Source organism: Schistocerca gregaria, chromosome 3 (assembly GCF_023897955.1).
Source record: "Schistocerca gregaria isolate iqSchGreg1 chromosome 3, iqSchGreg1.2, whole genome shotgun sequence".
Classification (NCBI taxonomy): domain Eukaryota; kingdom Metazoa; phylum Arthropoda; class Insecta; order Orthoptera; family Acrididae; genus Schistocerca; species Schistocerca gregaria.
Window position 1 is genome coordinate 573,770,350 of NC_064922.1, and position 18,071 is coordinate 573,788,420.

The 18,071-nt window shown below is 41.6% G+C and overlaps 1 protein-coding gene across 1 annotated transcript in view; it reads left to right on the top strand.

Annotated features, from left to right (window-relative positions):
* LOC126354399 (neuropeptide Y receptor type 2-like) overlaps positions 1-18,071 on the top strand; it is a 659,461-nt gene that overhangs the window by 475,183 nt on the left and 166,207 nt on the right. The gene's annotated exons all lie outside the window — the stretch shown is intronic.

Here is an 18,071-nt window from a genome sequence, read left to right on the forward strand (position 1 = left end):
TCGGCGGCTTTCAAAGTTGAAGATCTCACTAAGCGAGGTTCACCTTTAACGCGTCCTAGGGCTCCCGAAAATGACGTAAGGCAGTGAGAAACTTCTGCTCTAGATAAGGAATGTCCCACACAGCCCTGTCAACTTTTCAAAGAGCACAATGGCTGATTCCGGAAGTTTAACACAAAAACGTGATTACGTAGCGTTGTTCTAAATTCCGCTGTTCCATTTTCGTTACCCATAGAACAATCACACCTTCACTGATGGCGCTCTCAAAAATCTCTAGCGGTTCTTCGGAGCTGAAACTTACACTGAGTGTCTGAAAGGGTTGAACACACCGGTCTACACGAGAGAACACCACAGTGTTGCCAGATCGTTCGCAGCATTTTCAGCCTCATTATTTTTCTCGTACCCCAAATAAGTGAGTACATTAATTATAGGTTAACTTCCGATATTTACAGCCGGCCACGGTGGTCAAGGCGCTTGTCCGCAACCGCTTGTCTGCTGCGGTCGCAGGTTCGAATCCTGCCTCGAGCATGGATATTTGTGATGTCCTTAGGTTAGTTCTAGGGGACTGATGACCTCAGATATTGTCCCATAGTGCTTAGTGCCATTTGAACAATATTTTGATATTTACAGGCGTCCACTATCTTCCTCTAACGATGTTAATGTCAAATCATTTTCCCCAGTATCCTTGACATTGTTGTCCTGTTCCATAAAATGCGCAGTTTAAATGATACTGAATGAACTGTGGTTCAGGTTATGCTTGTACGCTTACTCCGCATGCATTACAAACAGTGAGAAACTAGAACACTGTACTGTATTACAATTTGCAAGTTCAGAACGCATTTTACTTATGTAATAGATAGGATTCACACAGAATGTAATAAATGGCGTGAAAGAAAAGTGGCTGAAACATGGAACTCCTCCGTCAGTATCAAGACAAAAACAACTAGCACGGGGCAGAAAGGCCTATGTCGCAACGGTCTTTGTGTACAATAGTACGTTTGTAGGGCGGTTATTCATAATCTTATTTTGAGCGATAGTAATTCTGTTACAATATCGGGCACTTTTCAAAAATATCTTGAACAATTTACAGACTTTATTAGAAATCTACAGCCACACATGTTGTTGTTGTTGTTGTTGTCTTCAGTCCTGAGACTGGTTTGATGCAGCTCTCCATGCTATTCTATCCTGTGCAAGCTGCTTCATCTCCCAGTACCTACTGCAACCTACATCCTTCTGAATCTGCTTAGTGTACTCTCGGTCTCCCTCTACGATTTTTACCCTCCACGCTGCCCTCCAATGCTAAATTTGTGATCCCTTGATGCTTCAAAACATGTCCTACCAACCGATCCCTTCTTCTAGTCAAGTTGTGCCACAAACTTCTCTTCTCCCCAATCCTATTCAATACTTCCTCATTAGTTATGTGATCTACCCATTTAATCTTCAGCATTCTTCTGTAGCACCACATTTCGAAAGCTTCTATTCTCTTCTTGTCCAAACTATTTATCGTCCATGTTTCACTTCCGTACATGGCTACACTCCAAACAAATACTTTCAGATACGACTTCCTGATACATAAATCTATATTCGATGTTAACTAATTTCTCTTCTTCAGAAACGCTTTCCTTGCCATTGCCAGTCTACATTTTATATCCTCTCTACTTCGACCATCATCAGTTATTTTACTTCCTAAATAGCAAAACTCCTTTACTACTTTAAGTGTCTCATTTCCTAATCTAATTCCCTCAGCATCACCCGATTTACTCTGACTACATTCCATTATCCTCGTTTTGCTTTTGTTAATGTTCATCTTATATCCTCCTTTCAAGACACTGTCCATTCCGTTCAACTGCTCTTCCAAGTCCTTTGCCGTCTCCGACAGAATTACAATGTCATCGGCGAACCTCAAATTTTTTACTTCATCTCCATGAATTTTAATACCTACTACAAATTTTTCTTTTGTTTCCTTTACTGCTTGCTCAATATAAAGATTGAATAACATCGGGGAGAGGCTACAACCCTGTCTCACTCCTTTCCCAACCACTGCTTCCCTTTCATGCCCCTCGACTCTTATGACTGCCATCTGGTTTCTATACAAATTGTGAATAGCCTTTCGCTCCCTGTATTTTACCCCTGCCACCTTTAGAATTTGAAATAGAGTATTCCAGTCAACATTGTCAAAAGCTTTCTCTAAGTCTACAAATGCTAGAAACGTAGGTTTGCCTTTTCTTAATCTTTCTTCTAAGATAAGTCGTAAGGTCAGTATTGCCTCACGTGTTCCAACATTTCGACGGAATCCAAACTGATCCTCCCCGAGGTCCACGTCTACCAGTTTTTCCATTCGTCTGTACAGAATTCGCCTTAGTATTTTGCAGCTGTGGCTTATTAAACTGATAGTTCGGTAATTTTCACATCTGTCAGCACCTGCTTCCTTTGGGATTGGAATTATTATATTCTTCTTTAAGTCTGAGGGTATTTCGCCTGTCTCATACATCTTGCTCACCAGCTGGTAGAGTTTTCTCAGGACTGGTTCTCCCAAAGCCGTCAGTAGTTCTAATGGAATTTCTACGGAATCCAAACTGATCTTCCCCGAGTTCGGCTTCTACTACTTTCTCCATTCGTCTGTAAAGAATTCGTGTTAGTATCTTGCAGATATGGCTTATTAAACTTATTGTTCGGTAATTTTCACACTGTCAACACCTGCTTTCTGTGGGATTAGAAATATTATATTCTTCTTGAAGTCTGAGGGTATTTCGCCTGTTTCATACATCTCGCTCACCAGATGGTAGAGTTTTGTCGGGACTGGCTCTCCCAAGGCCGTCAGTAGTTTCAATGGAATGTTGTCTACTCCGGGGGCTTTGTTTCGACTCAGGTCTTTGAGTGCTCTGTCAAACTCTTCACGCAGTATCGTATCTCCCATTTCGTCTTCATCTACATCCTCGTCCATTTCCATAATATTGTCCTTGCCCTTGTATAAACCTTCTATATACTCCTTCCACCTTTCTGCCTTCCCTTCTTTGCTTAGAACTGGGTTGCCATCTGAGCTCTTGATATTCATACACGTGGTTCTCTTCTCTCCAAAGGTCTCTCTAATTTTCCTGTAGGCAGTATCTATCTTACCCCTAGTGAGATAAGCTTCTACATCCTTACATTTGTCCTCTAACCATCCCTGTTTAGCCATTTTGCACTTCCTGTCGATCTCATTTTTGAGACTTTTGTATTCCTTTTTGCCTGCTTCATTTACTGCATTTTTATATTTTCTCCTTTCATCAATTAAATTCAATATTTCTTCTGTTACCCAAGGATTTCTAGCAGCCCTCCTCTTTGTACCTACTGTATCCTCTGCTGCCTTCACTACTTCATCCCTCAGAGCTACCCATTCTTCTTCTACTGTATTTCTTTTCCCTATTCCTGTCAATTGTTCCCTTATGCTCTCCCTGAAACTCTGTACAACTTCTGGTTCTTTCAGTTTATCCAGGTCCCATCTCCTTAATTTCCCACATTTTTGCAGTTTCTTCAGTTTTAATCTGCAGGTCATAACCAATAGATTGTGGTCAGAGTCCACATCTGCCCCTGGTAATGTCTTACAACTTAAAACCTGGTTCCTAAATCTCTGTCTTACCATTATATAATCTATCTGATACCTTTTAGTATCTCCAGGGTTCTTCCACGTATACAACCTTTTTTCATGATTCTTAAACCAAGTGCCAGCTATGATTAAGTTGTGCTCTGTGCAAAATTCTACTAGGCGGCTTCCTCTTTCATTTCTTAGCCCCAATCCATATTCACCTATTATGTTTCCTTCTCTCCCTTTTCCTACACTCGAATTCCAGTCACCCATTACTATTAAGTTTTCGTCTCCCTTCACTATCTGAATAATTTCTTTTATTTTATCGTACATTTCTTCATTTTCTTCATCATCTGCAGAGCTAGTTGGCATATAAACTTGTACTACTGTAGTAGGTGTGGGCTTCGTATCTATCTTGGCCACAATAATGCGTTCACTATGCTGTTTGTAGTAGCTTACCCGCATTCCTATTTTCCTATTCATTATTAAACCTACTCCTGCATTCCCCCTATTTTATTTTGTGTTTATAACCCTGTAGTCACTTGACCAGACGTCTTGTTCCTCCTGCCACCAAACTTCACTAATTCCCACGATATCTAACTTTAACCTATCCATTTCCCTTTTTAAATTTTCTAACCTACCTGCCCGATTAAGGGATCTGACATTCCACGCTCCGATCAGTAGGACGCCAGTTATCTTTCTCCTGATGTTGTTGTTGTTGTTGTCTTCAGTCCTGAGACTGGTTTGATGCAGCTCTCCACGCTACTCTATCCTGTGCAAGCTGCTTCATCTCCCAGTACCTACTGCAACCTACATCCTTCTGAATCTGCTTAGTGTACTCATCTCTCGGTCTCCCTCTCCGATTTTTACCCTCCACGCTGCCCTCCAATGCTAAATTTGTGATCCCTTGATGCCTCAAAACATGTCCTACCAACCGATCCCTTCTTCGAGTCAAGTTGTGCCACAAACTTCTCTTCTCCCCAATCCTATTCAATACCTCCTCATTAGTTACGTGATCTATCCACCTTATCTTCAGTATTCTTCTGTAGCACCACATTTCGAAAGCTTGTATTCTCTTCTTGTCCAAACTAGTTATCGTCCATGTTTCACTTCCATACATGGCTACACTCCAAACAAATACTTTCAGAAACGACTTCCTGATACATAAATCTATATTCGATGTTAACAAATTTCTCTTCTTCAGAAACGCTTTCCTTGCCATTACCAGTCTACATTTTATATCCTCTCTACTTCGACCATCATCAGTTATTTTACTTCCTAAATAGCAAAACTCCTTTACTACTTTAAGTGTCTCATTTCCTAATCTAATTCCCTCAGCATCACCCGATTTAATTTGACTACATTCCATTATCCTCGTTTTGCTTTTGTTAATGTTCATCTTATATCCTTCTTTCAAGACACTGTCCATTCCGTTCAAATGCTCTTCCAGGTCCTTTGCTGTCTCTGACAGAATTACAATGTCATCGGCGAACCTCAAAGTTTTTACTTCTTCTCCATGAATTTTAATACCTACTCCGAATTTTTCTTTTGTTTCCTTTACTGCTTGCTCAATATACAGATTGAATAACATCGGGGAGAGGCTACAACCCTGTCTCACTCCTTTCCCAACCACTGCTTCCCTTTCATGCCCCTCGACTCTTATTACTGCCATCTGGTTTCTGTACAAATTATAAATAGCCTTTCGCTCCCTGTATTTTATCCCTGCCACCTTTAGAATTTGAAAAAGAGTATTCCAGTCAACATTGTCAAAAGCTTTCTCTAAGTCTACAAATGCTAGAAACGTAGGTTTGCCTTTTCTTAATCTTTCTTCTAAGATAAGTCGTAAGGTCAGTATTGCCTCACGTGTTCCAACATTTCGACGGAATCCAAACTGATCCTCCCCGAGGTCTGCATCTACCAGTTTTTCCATTCGTCTGTAAAGAATTCGCGTTAGTATTTTGCAGCCGTGGCTTATTAAACTGATAGTTCGGTAATTTTCACATCTGTCAGCACCTGCTTTCTTTGGGATTGGAATTATTATATTCTTCTTGAAGTCTGAAGGTATTTCGCCTGTCTCATACATCTTGCTCACGAGCTGGTAGAGTTTTGTCATGACTGGCTCTCCCAAGGCCGTCAGTAGTTCTAATGGAATGTTGTCTACTCCGGGGGCCTTGTTTCGACTCAGGTCTTTCAGTGCTCTGTCAAACTCTTCACGCAGTATTGTATCTCCCATTTCATCTTCATCTACATCCTCTTCTATTTCCATAATATTGTCCTCAAGTACATCGCCCTTGTATAAACCTTCTATATACTCCTTCCACCTTTCTGCCTTCCCTTCTTTGCTTAGAACTGGGCTGCCATCTGAGCTCTTGATATTCATACACGTGGTTCTCTTCTCTCCAAAGGTCTCTTTAATTTTCCTGTAGGCAGTATCTATCTTACCCCTAGTGAGATAAGCTTCTATATCCTTACATTTGTCCTCTAGCCATCCCTGTTTAGCCATTTTGCACTTCCTGTCGATCTCATTTTTGAGACGTTTGTATTCCTTTTTGCCTGCTTCATTTACTGCATTTTTATATTTTCTCCTTTCATCAATTAAATTCAATATTTCTTCTGTTACCCAAGGATTTCTAGCAGCCCTCGTCTTTGTACCTACTTTATCCTCTGCTGCCTTCACTACTACATCCCTCAGAGCTACCCATTCTTCTTCTACTGTATTTCTTTCCCCTATTCCTGTCAATTGTTCCCTTATGCTCTCTCTGAAACTCTGTACAACCTCTGGTTCTTTCAGTTTATCCAGGTCCCATCTCCTTAATTTCCCATATTTTTGCAGTTTCTTCAGTTTTAATCTACAGGTCATAACCAATAGATTGTGGTCAGAGTTCACATCTGCCCCTGGAAATGTCTTACAACTTAAAACCTGGTTTCTAAATCTCTGTCTTACCATTATATAATCTATCTGATACCTTTTAGTATCTCCAGGGTTCTTCCACGTATACAACCTTCTTTCATGATTCTTAAACCAAGTGTTAGCTATGATTAAGTTGTGCTCTGTGCAAAATTCTACTAGGCGGCTTCCTCTTTCATTTCTTAGCCCCAATCCATATTCACCTACTATGTTTCCTTCTCTCCCTTTTCCTACACTCGAATTCCAGTCACCCATTACTATTAAATTTTCGTCTCCCTTCACTATCTGAATAATTTCATCTAGTGTATCGTACATTTCTTCAATTTCTTCATCATCTGCAGAGCTAGTTGGCATATAAACTTGTACTACTGTAGTAGGTGTGGGCTTCGTATCTATCTTGGCCACAATAATGCGTTCACTATGCTGTTTGTAGTAGCTTACCCGCATTCCTATTTTCCTATTCATTATTAAACCTACTCCTGCATTACCCCTATTTGATTTTGTGTTTATAACCCTGTAGTCACCTGACCAGAAGTCTTGTTCCTCCTGCCACCGAACTTCACTAATTCCCACTATATCTAACTTTAACCTATCCATTTCCCTTTTTAAATTTTCTAACCTACCTGCCCGATTAAGGGATCTGACATTCCACGCTCCGATCCGTAGAACGCCAGTTTTCTTTCTCCTGATAACGACATCCTCCTGAGTAGTCCCCGCCCGGAGATCCGAATGGGGGACTATTTTACCTCCGGAATATTTTACCCAAGAGGATGCCATCATCATTTAATCATACAGTAAAGCTGCATGTCCTCGGGAAAAATTACGGCTGTAGTTTCCCCTTGCTTTCAGCCGTTCGCAGTACCAGCACAGCAAGGCCGTTTTGGTTAATGTTGCAAGGCCAGATCAGTCAATCATCCAGACTGTTGCCCCTGCAACTACTGAAAAGGCTGCTGCCCCTCTTCAGGAACCACACGTTTGTCTGGCCTCTCAACAGATACCCCTCCGTTGTGGTTGCACCTACGGTACGGCCATCTGTATCGCTGAGGCACGCAAGCCTCCCCACCAACGGCAAGGTCCATGGTTCATGGGGGGTTTCTCCTGATAACACATAGTAACAAAGAAATACCTTACGCAGAGACAAATATTTTTACTCTGTAGAAATTCTTTTTCTGAACAAATACTATTGGTAGCGTTACACTCTGGTATAGAAATAAGAAGCTCAAAACTGTGTTGTTCTGCATTATAATATTTAGCCAAGAAAACATTACAAAAAAGGTACCAAAATAGCGACAAATAATTCGCATTCACAAGACGTCTACCGACTTAGAAGGTCACTTAGTTTAAGTTTCTTGTGTTGTCTGGGTGCTGCAAAAGTTACTACTCTTTCACAAGTGTGCGTTTGTACTCATATTTCCACACTAAATAACAGTTAAAAATCGTGGTATATTATGTAGCAATATTGCTTTTATATAGATGAGATGAGATCGGGTGTACGTTCGAGGAGAGACAATTTGACATTAACAACGAAGATCACAATGAATTTAGCTGCATAGTACTCGTATACCGCGACTGATCGAATGTAGACTGTATGTTACAAAAGCAGACTGAAACGGAAAATTTGATGCCAATTAATTGTTCTGACAATGCGTCATACAAAAATTTCATATTTACCATGAAAATCATAATTTGTGTTCTACAATATCAGTTTACTACCCAAACCGTTATTCGACTTACAAGACTGTGATCCTTTTATTTTTTCATCCATAAAAATGAAAATCTGTACTACACAGTTTTCACAACGTTAAAAGGTCCCAATAGTACGCAAGGAAGAGACTGCTAAAACAATTTTTTTTATTACGGAATTAGTGATTAGTACAAATATTTAATTTCTTACTGATGGAACTAATACACAGAAAGAAATATGTATTTCCTGTATAAACAATTAACAGCCAAAACTTAAACCCGCAGCAAATATTACAAGCAACGACCGCTACTTCTAGTGACTGCATTACAAAATGTTCCCAAGCAGAACTTAATGTTAGGCTCAAAAGTATTTGCCCTCTCTTGTAGCCATTAATTCTAATAGATTGTAGTCGCTGTTTCACGAGGCAGTCTACGATATGTGCTTTTCACGGGCAACTTAGCAACTGCGGCTGATTGCTGATGGTTTTCCTCACACACGATCCAACACTATCTTCTCAAATCGTAATGTGAGAAAAACGTTTTGCATAAAACCAGGATAGCTATCTGCGGCGTTAACAACCCTGCTTCTCGCACGTATCTATCCACAGCGATTAATATCTTGCAATTAGGGCGACGCCCATCACGAAACTCTTCTCTTTATATTATTCATATTCCAGAAAAAATTCAAATTAAGAATAGTAAAAGGTAAAAAATTTACGGTCAGATAATATTTCTGTCTTAAAATCCTCATTAAGAAATTTTCTATTAAAGGTTTGTTTAGCAAAGGAAGTGACTGCTATACACGGGGCATCATTTCTGAATCAAACCTTACAATAGCTTCAAGCCGTTCCTTTATTCATATTTTTATTTTATCTTGTCACCTCTGTGTATATGCACCAAACACCTCCCCGCAAGCTACTTCGCTCATTCTATCATCTTTCCCCTTTATATTCTATAATGTTACGACTATTCGAACGCATGGCACAATTTTTATGGCTATGGTAACCTGTGATCAGCTTACGCCTTCGTTCCTCTTGTTTATTATTTCCTGTTTATTCTTTCTGCTTTTATCTTTTTCTTTTAATTGCATCTTCTCTCTTCAGGTTTATGGTATACTTAATTGCCAATGTTCTTCCATAAGAACACACTACAAAATTTTAATTTCTTCACTGGTTTCATTTTTGTTCAATGTTGTTCTTAATTCATACACTTTCTGGATTTCCGTCTTCGAAACCAGTCGATATCTTTCGCTGAATAAAGCAATTTACAACATTCGTTCCAGTATACTTACAATTTCTTCCTGGCTTCGGACACGCAGTGTAATCTTATTTTCTGTATACAGTTGTATCATCCGCAACTTTGAACAATCTTTTCAGTTATCTTTATTTTGAGAAATTTTTTGTACGAAAATTCTACCTATTAAATTCAGTGGGGCTAATAAGACGTTTTATGTTCTGGTAAAAGGACTACATCATCAGCAAACTTAAGTACCGTTTTATTTTGTTACTCTACGGGAAATTTCCACATATTCCGTATGTACTTCTTCTTCTCCCTGTCACCCTGCTCTACATACGTCTGAATAAGGCGTCTCATTACCTTTCTCATAGGTTTTTCTGCGTTAGCCCCACATCACATGGTGAATGATTTTTATATAGTTTTAAATATCGTAGGACGGAATCCCGAGTTATCTTGACTTTTGTCTCCATTTATAACCATTTGAGGGAATCAAAATTACGGACGTGAAGCCTACAACATTAACATCTAGCAAACATTTAGTATCTCCCAGTGACTTTATGGTCACTGGGAAATTACATATAGGAACAGGAACATCTTTTCCACAAGCTGAAAGTATCGGCCGAGAGCGTGCTAAATTGTGACTTGGTTATTCGACGCTGCTGCCGTAAAATAAGGCCGTCAACAGATGGCAAAAAAAGGGTCTAACAAGAAGATATAGTTTGTTTGGTTTGACGTCACCAGTATTTCAAGTAGTTTTACACTGTCGTTCCCACCTCTTTATTTTGTGCTAATTGTTTCATCACTCCAACTGTCAGACAATGATAATCAGCAAACTAATTTGCTTATTCAGTTTTCAACTGCTACCAATATTTCAAAAATGGTTCAAATGGCTCTGAGCACTATGGGACTCAACATCTGAGGTCATCGGTCCCCTAGAACTTAGAACTACTTAAACCTAACTAACCTAAGGACATCACACACATCCATGCCCGAGGCAGGATTCGAACCTGCGACCGTAGCAGTCGCACGGTTCCGGACTGCGCGCCTAGAACCGCGAGACCACCGCGGCCGGCTACTACCAACATTTCCTCTATTTCCCTCTCCTTCTAGCTCCATGTCAACTGTTATTAGTGGCCGTAGCAAAATTCCCATTAACATCTTTCATCTTCTCCCAAAGGGTCTTCCATAGATACCTCTCGCCGCATACTCTCTTTTATGCTTAAATTTTAGCTTCCTTTTATAGAATTACATTTCAAATGATTCTAGTTTTTTATTCTCGTACTTCGTATAATTTAAGTGTCATTTTCATACGCTAATGTGCTCTGATGGTACACGTTCTTCAACTGGGTCGCTCTATTTTTTATATCTGCGAGCACTTTTTAAACTCTTGGTGCATCAGCAGGAGAACTCTCTCAGTTCTCAGACTATTGTGTCGTTAACAGTTCTAATGTAAAGAAGTTTGTTTTTCTCCATCTACCAATCTACTTGAAATTATCTGCATTTTTCAGAAAATCGAGCTTTGTATTAGTATGTAATTAACTCGGCACGTAATCAGTATTAAAGCTAATGCTCAGATTTCGTAGGTTCATTTGGAAGTCATCATCATCGTCAAGACATTTTCTCGTGAGCCTATAGGTGTCGAAAATAGTGCTTATATATTTTAACTTCTCAAATTTTAACTTCGATGAGATGTCACATATATATGGAGAATATTTTATTATCTACGACCTTCTGCTGACAGGACCCGGAACCACATCTAGGGCATCATTTCTATTTACAGAATGTGGCTCATCACCTGCCATTACATAAGAAAGGTTCTGTAGAATTTGCTGACTGTTTCTCAGGTGCACTGGCCTTCGGGAACGGTGCTGTGTTTGTTGATAGTAATTCCGCTTTCACAGCTTAAGATGTTTTTGCTTTTCCAAGAAACTTTGTGAACAGTCCTTCTTTTCGCAAGCGTGAACACAGGAGTGGTTGACAGATAAGAGCGTCTTCCCAACACGTCGTTACCTTCTTACTTACACATGTCTTCCTTTACTAAAAGTGTGCGATGGAATTACATGTAAGGTGCTATTTAACAGCCGACATCGTCTTTGGTGCTCCTTAGTGTTTATTTTGAGCTAGCTCCCATCGTTCTGCATTCTTGATAATGGATCGACTACAATTTTAAGGTATTCCACTAATCCACCGTACATCAGTTCACTGTTTAAGAAGCAGAATAAACGGAAAATACTTTTCATAAGTATTACCATCCAGAAGTACTATCATTCCTTTGTACAATAAGAGGGGCGTTCTGAACGTGGTGACAGGATGTCCGGGCCAGGTGCCGTCAGTGTAGTGCTAATGCTTGAACTTTCTTGTTCCATTTGCAGGTACTTTCGTCGTTCTGCGGTAGTTGGCGCCAGCAGAGCAGAGCTCAAAGACTCGGATACTGTTGTAAAAAATGTAAGGAAGTAGTTAGCCTCAGCTGGTTTCGATTTTTACTAGGCTCTGGTTCATCATTGACATGCGTGTGAAACTCCGATGCGAGATTGAATTCCTCACTGCTAAAGAAACTGCACTGATTGAAGTCCATTGACGCATGCTAGAGATGCATGGAGACGATACAATAGACGTGACCAATATGAGGCGAGGGGTACGGCATTTTCAGGATAGTGCATGACAAGCCAAAGCTGGGCCCACCTGCACGGCTGTCATCCCTCGCGATGAAGAGCGTGTTGATCTCAACTCATTCGTGTCGATTGGCGGTTAACGACGAGAGAATTGTGTGCAAACCTGAATGTCGGCTTTAATTCCTTGGAAATATGTTAGAATATCTTGTTTGTCACAAAGTCTGTACGAGATGGGTCCCGCAGACGCTTATAGATGAACTAACAATTTATCGGATGGACATTTGTCGGGACCTCCAGTACTAATATGAAGCTGAAAGTGACACCTTTCTGAATAGCATAGTCATCGGAGATTAGACACGGTTTCGCCACCACGAGGCGGAGTCCTAAAGACATTCCAGGGTATGCCGACACGCTAATTCTCTGTCAAAGAGGAAAAGACGCAGCCGTCTGCAGCCGAAATTAGGCCCTTCTTGGGGCAGTCAGCGTGAGGTTCTTTTGGATGTCCTGGAGCTTGGAGAAATTGTCAATTCAGCACGCCACAAGACGACACTGCCTAACCGCCCGAATTTCCAGGGTAAGGCCAGGGAAGAAGACTAATTTTCCCCTGCAACATAATAATGCCAGCCACAACACGAGTTTTGCGACCACGCAACTCATTCGAAAAATTCGGTTGCACTGTCTCAGCACAACCACTACACATTCCCGATTTAACACCTTCAGACTTCCATCTCTTTGGGCTTCTAAAAGATGTGTTAGAGGCGAACATTTTTAAGACTAGGATGCTGTTGTCCAAGATGTAAGGAAATGGTTAGCCTCGCTGTTTTCGATTTTTACTACCCCGGCGTGCAGGTTCTGGTTCATCATTGACAATAGAGCATAACGAATGGTGATGACTATGTGGAAAAATGACAGTCTGTAGCTAAAACAATATCGGATGAAGCTTTGCTGTTGTGATGTATGTATCTCCTCTAGTTTCCATTAATAAAAGTAAGAGGCATTAGTTTCGGGACGTCCATCGTACTTAACACTGCACTGAGATAGATCAACATTTCTTGGAATCTGTACTAATTGTGAGCTGTCAGTTTGCTATCGCCATCACTTAATTCTAAATTGAGACTCATCTCTAACAGAATATTCACCAGTACAAAAAAGCTGTAAAGAATGAATATATTAAATAAGCTTATCTGACGACCGAACTACTGCTGCACGAACGTTGTCTGGCGGATTATTGTGTAGAAAAAAGTAATAACTATGTTTCAAATTTTTTATGGCATATAAGACAGGTATTTAAAAATGCAGGTCGTTGTCGGCAATAACAAGGGCTAACCAAGGTCAGGTAATAGCTTAAGGAATTAGACCATTAGACGATAATAATGTGTTGGACCACCTTTTGATGGAATACGGTACATACTACCGCAACATGATTCGGCTTCGAGGTGATACAACATCTGATGTTGTCCTGAAGCAATTTGGAAGACATATCTCAAACGTCCACTGCCAAATCATGTACACAATGACACGGCAGCATGTGGCGTTCCAGCTGAACCATCACGTGCTTTATAGGGGGCAAGTCGAGGGAGTAGTCCGACCACGGAAGAGTTGGATCATAACGTAGAAAGTCTTGAGCAGGTTCGAGTTGTATGAGGACGAGTACTTCTTCCTGGAAAAGTGCCCTCCTAGACCACCTACGCAGGGTCCCACATACGGCTGAACTGCAACATAATGCTGGCTCGTAGGGTTTCCACCTACCACAATTAGAGGGGATTGTCTAAATCAAAACGAATCAGGATTCATCGCTAAATACTACGTTTTGCTAGTTGGCAGTCCACATATTTCTGGCCTGAGGGGCACCTCTGTAGACGGAGTCGCGTATATGACGGTGTTAATGGCAGTAAACGACATGGGCTGCAAATTAGCATCCGCAAAGAGCCTGAAAATAGTTTGTAGAACAATTGGCACCTGTACATTCACTAGTTTATGTTATGGAGCTAGTCTGTAGACTCACAGATCGCTGGCCAAACGATATTCAGTCCCTTCAGCCTGTCGCCTTCCTGGCGGCTCAGATCCGGTACGGCGCACGGTGATTCCATTTGTGTATACTGCTCCCCACATCGTTTGACGGAACACTTCGAACGATTGACCTCAGAGCCACAACGCGTGTCGACCAGCTTCGGACGGTTCAACTGGGGAAACTTGCCCGTTTGCAGCGGCACATGCATTGGCACCAATCTTGGGTCATTTATACACTACTCGCCATTAGAATTGCTACGCCACGAAGATGACGTGCTACTGACCCGAAATTTAACTGACAGGAAGAAGATGCTCTGATATGCAAATGATTAGCTTTTCAGAGCATTCGCACAGGGTTGGCGCCGATGGCGACACCTGAAACGTGCTGACATGAGGAAAGTTTCCAACCGATTTTTCATACACCAACAGCAGTCGACCGGCGTTGCCTGGTGAAACGTTGTTGTGATGCCTCGTATAAGGAGGAGATGTGCGTACCACCACTTTTCGGACTTTGATAAAGGATTGTAGCCTATCGCGATAGCGGTTTATCGTGTCGCGACACTGCTGCTCGCGTTCGTCGAGATCCAAAGATTGTTAGCAGAATATGGAATCGGTGGTTTCAGGAAGGTAATACGGAACACCGTGCTGGATTCCAAAGGCCTCGTGTCACTAGAAGTAGAAATGACAGGCATCTTATTCGCATGGCTGTAACGGATCGTGCAGCCACGTCTAGATCCCCGAGTCAACAGATGGGGGTGTTTGCAAAACAATAACCATCTGCACAAACAAACAGAGGACGTTTGCAGAAGCATGGACTATCAGCTCGGAGACCATGGCTGCGGTTACCCCTGACGCTGCATCACAGACAGGAGCGCCTGCGATGGTGTACTCAACGACGAACCTGGGTGCACGAATGGCAAAACGTCATTTTTTCGGATGAATCCAGGTTCTGTTTACAGCATCATGATAGTCACATCCGTGTTTGGCATATTGGAAGCGTGTATTCGTCATCGCCATACTGGCGTATCAGCTGTCGTGATGGTACGGGGTGCCATTGGTTACACGTCCCGGTCACCTCTTGTTCGCATTGACGGCACTTTGAAGAGTTGACGTGTGTTACGACCCGTGGCTCTACTCTTCATTCGATCCCTGCGAAACCCTACATTGCAGCAGGATAATGTGCGACCGCATACTGCAGGGTCTTTCTGGATACAGAAAATGCTCGACTGCTGCCCTGGCCAGCACATTCTCCAGATCTCTCACCGATTGGTCAATGGTGGCCGAGCAATTGGCTCGTCACAATACGCCAGTCATACTCTTATGAACCGTGGTATCGTGTTGTAGCTGCATTTGCAGCTGTACCGGTACACGCCATCCAAGCTCTGTTTGACTCAATGCACAGGCTTATCACGGCCGTTATTTCAGTCAGAGGTGGTTGTTCTGGGCGCTGATTTCTCAGGATCTATCCATCCAAATTGCGTGAAAATGTAATCACATGTCAGTTCTAGTATAATATATTCGTGCAACGAATACCCGTTTATCATCTGCATTTTTTCTTTGTGTAGCAATTTTAATGGCCAGTGGTGTACTTCGGAACTCACTGGATTTGTTTTCAAAGTTTCGCTTTTGTAGTTTCCTTAACTCTTTGTGGGCTGTTGTCAATGATCCTGAGTGCAAATCGGTGTCTATAATCAATTAGTAAGTACTCTTCAAAACCTAGATTGGCCACCAACCAGAAAACGCAGCTTTTCTGCAGGAATTCCACAAGAAAGAGCCCAAGGAAATAGTGAATACATATTTACTTGCCTCCTCAAATTGTTTGGATCGAAAATGGCCGGCCGCGGTGGTCTCGCGGTTCTAGGCGCGCAGCCCGGAACCGTGCGACTGCTACGGTCGCAGGTTCGAATCCTGCCTCGGGAATGGATGTGTGTGATGTCCTTAGGTTAGTTAGGTGTAAGTAGTTCTAAGTTCTAGGGGACTGATGACCACAGCAGTTGAGTCCCATAGTGCTCAGAGCCTTTTGAACCATTTTACTTTTTGATCGAAAATGCATGAACGAAAACTCGTAACTAGACTAAAACTTGTTGCAAATCTGTGAGAAAAGATATCAAGGTCAGAGACTGAAATGGTCACAACAATAGATCCTTGAAATGTATTGTCACATCGAAAGTCAATACCACCTAAATGAACTAAGAAAAGAGAGTGTTTTCGTCCATTGCTGAGAACCTTGGCAGCAACCTTTATAGACTTGCAAACACCCATAAATAGCCATCAAACACCGATATAATGCAAACTCTCAACTTTGAGCTGACATCATCTTAACGATTTAGTAAGAGGGTCGGGGAGTGTTGTTGCAGCTTCTGTCCGGGCAGAGAGACTGCTTGCCAATATCGGCAACACAGTTATTGAAAAAAGTTCAATATGTGGCACATTCCTTTTTTAAATGGTTTCCTTCAAAACTCTTTCAACAAAGCTTATGTTCCATGTTGGTGTTAATCGATATACAAGGTTGCTGCCTAAGTTCGTAGTGTTTTGTTTTGCATGTTGGTATTCCGGTTCCTATGGGTTTCTTTCTCGATTCTTATATATTATTTGTACTTCATTGTTGCTATCTGAATTTGCATATTGTCACTTTGTCATGAGGAAATAATGAGTGAAGCTGTGGACGCTAGTAAATAGAGTACCAAATGAAGACGTTGGACCATTTCCGACGTATTCTTCTGTTTGAGTTCAATAGAGGGATGACAGTAGTGGAGGAAGCCAGATACAATGGTGCCGTGCATGAGGATAATGCCATTGGACGGAGCACGTCGAGAAAAAGTTTTTCTCGTTTTAAGGAGGTTGGTTTTGACATTAATGACTCTCAACGATCACGAGGACCTTCAGTGTTACACGAAGTTTGTTTAAACGCATTTATCCAAACTGACAGTGTATCCAAGAACGATCGGATGTGATGAACTGTGATCATTCTACCATGGTGCGGTATTTTCGTGCTTTGAGGGAGGTACAAAATTCGAGTGTATAGGTACCGTATGCTCTAAGCCAAAATATCAGAAATCAGCGGGTGACCATATGTACGTGCATCTCAGCTTGCTTATCATCGATTGGCTCGTGAACAATACCAACCATTCCTATACTATTTCGTTACTGGTGACGAGAAATGGTGTCTTTATGCTACCGTAAGGAAAGAAAGCCGGTGGCTGAGCACAAACAAAGCAGCAACTCCAAGTTGAAAGACAGGAGCGCATTCATATAAGATAATGTTTTGCATCTGTGGAACAGCGACGGAGTGATGCACTGCAAAATTGATTCCCTGAGGCGTAGCGATAACTGCTGACATTCATTGACCACAACAGAGAGGAACTGCAGACGCACTGCAAACACAACGACCATGACGACTGTGGGAAGTGACGCTACTCCTTGATAACACCCCCCGTCATTCTGTTAGACCGACAAAAAACACTTTCCAGATTCACCTGATTGCGCGCCCCCAGATTTTCACCTTCACCATTCTCTATCGAAAAATCTTCAAAGAACTTACGTTCCGGATGATAATACACTCAGAAGATAGCTCGATTACTTCTTTGCCTAAAAACCATGTGATTTCTACAGTCACGAAATCGAAAAGATACTACTCACCATTGGCAGACTCTTCTAAATAGTGAAGTAGAATGCATTGATTATAACCGTGGTCTAGGGTAGCGTCCTTGACGAGTAATCAAAACCTCCTCAGCCCTGGCTTAGAAACCATCCACCGCCTAAATTTTGATTAATAATTAACACTGGCTGTCGAAGACTTCCTTGGGTTGGGGAACTGCCGTTAAAGGTGGAAGAATCTCGAATGATAACGACATGAGGATGCAGGAGACAATGGAAACCATTGCATTAAAGATTCTTGTGTCCAAAGCACATGCGGCCTGTAACTGAAAAGGTATCATGATGATCTCTTCATTGGAAAAAGAATTCCGGTACAGTGCCCCATTAGAAATCTCCGGGAGAGTACTGCCGAAGGGCAGGTGACAATGAGTAAAAGATTGAATAACAAACGAAAGGATTGCGT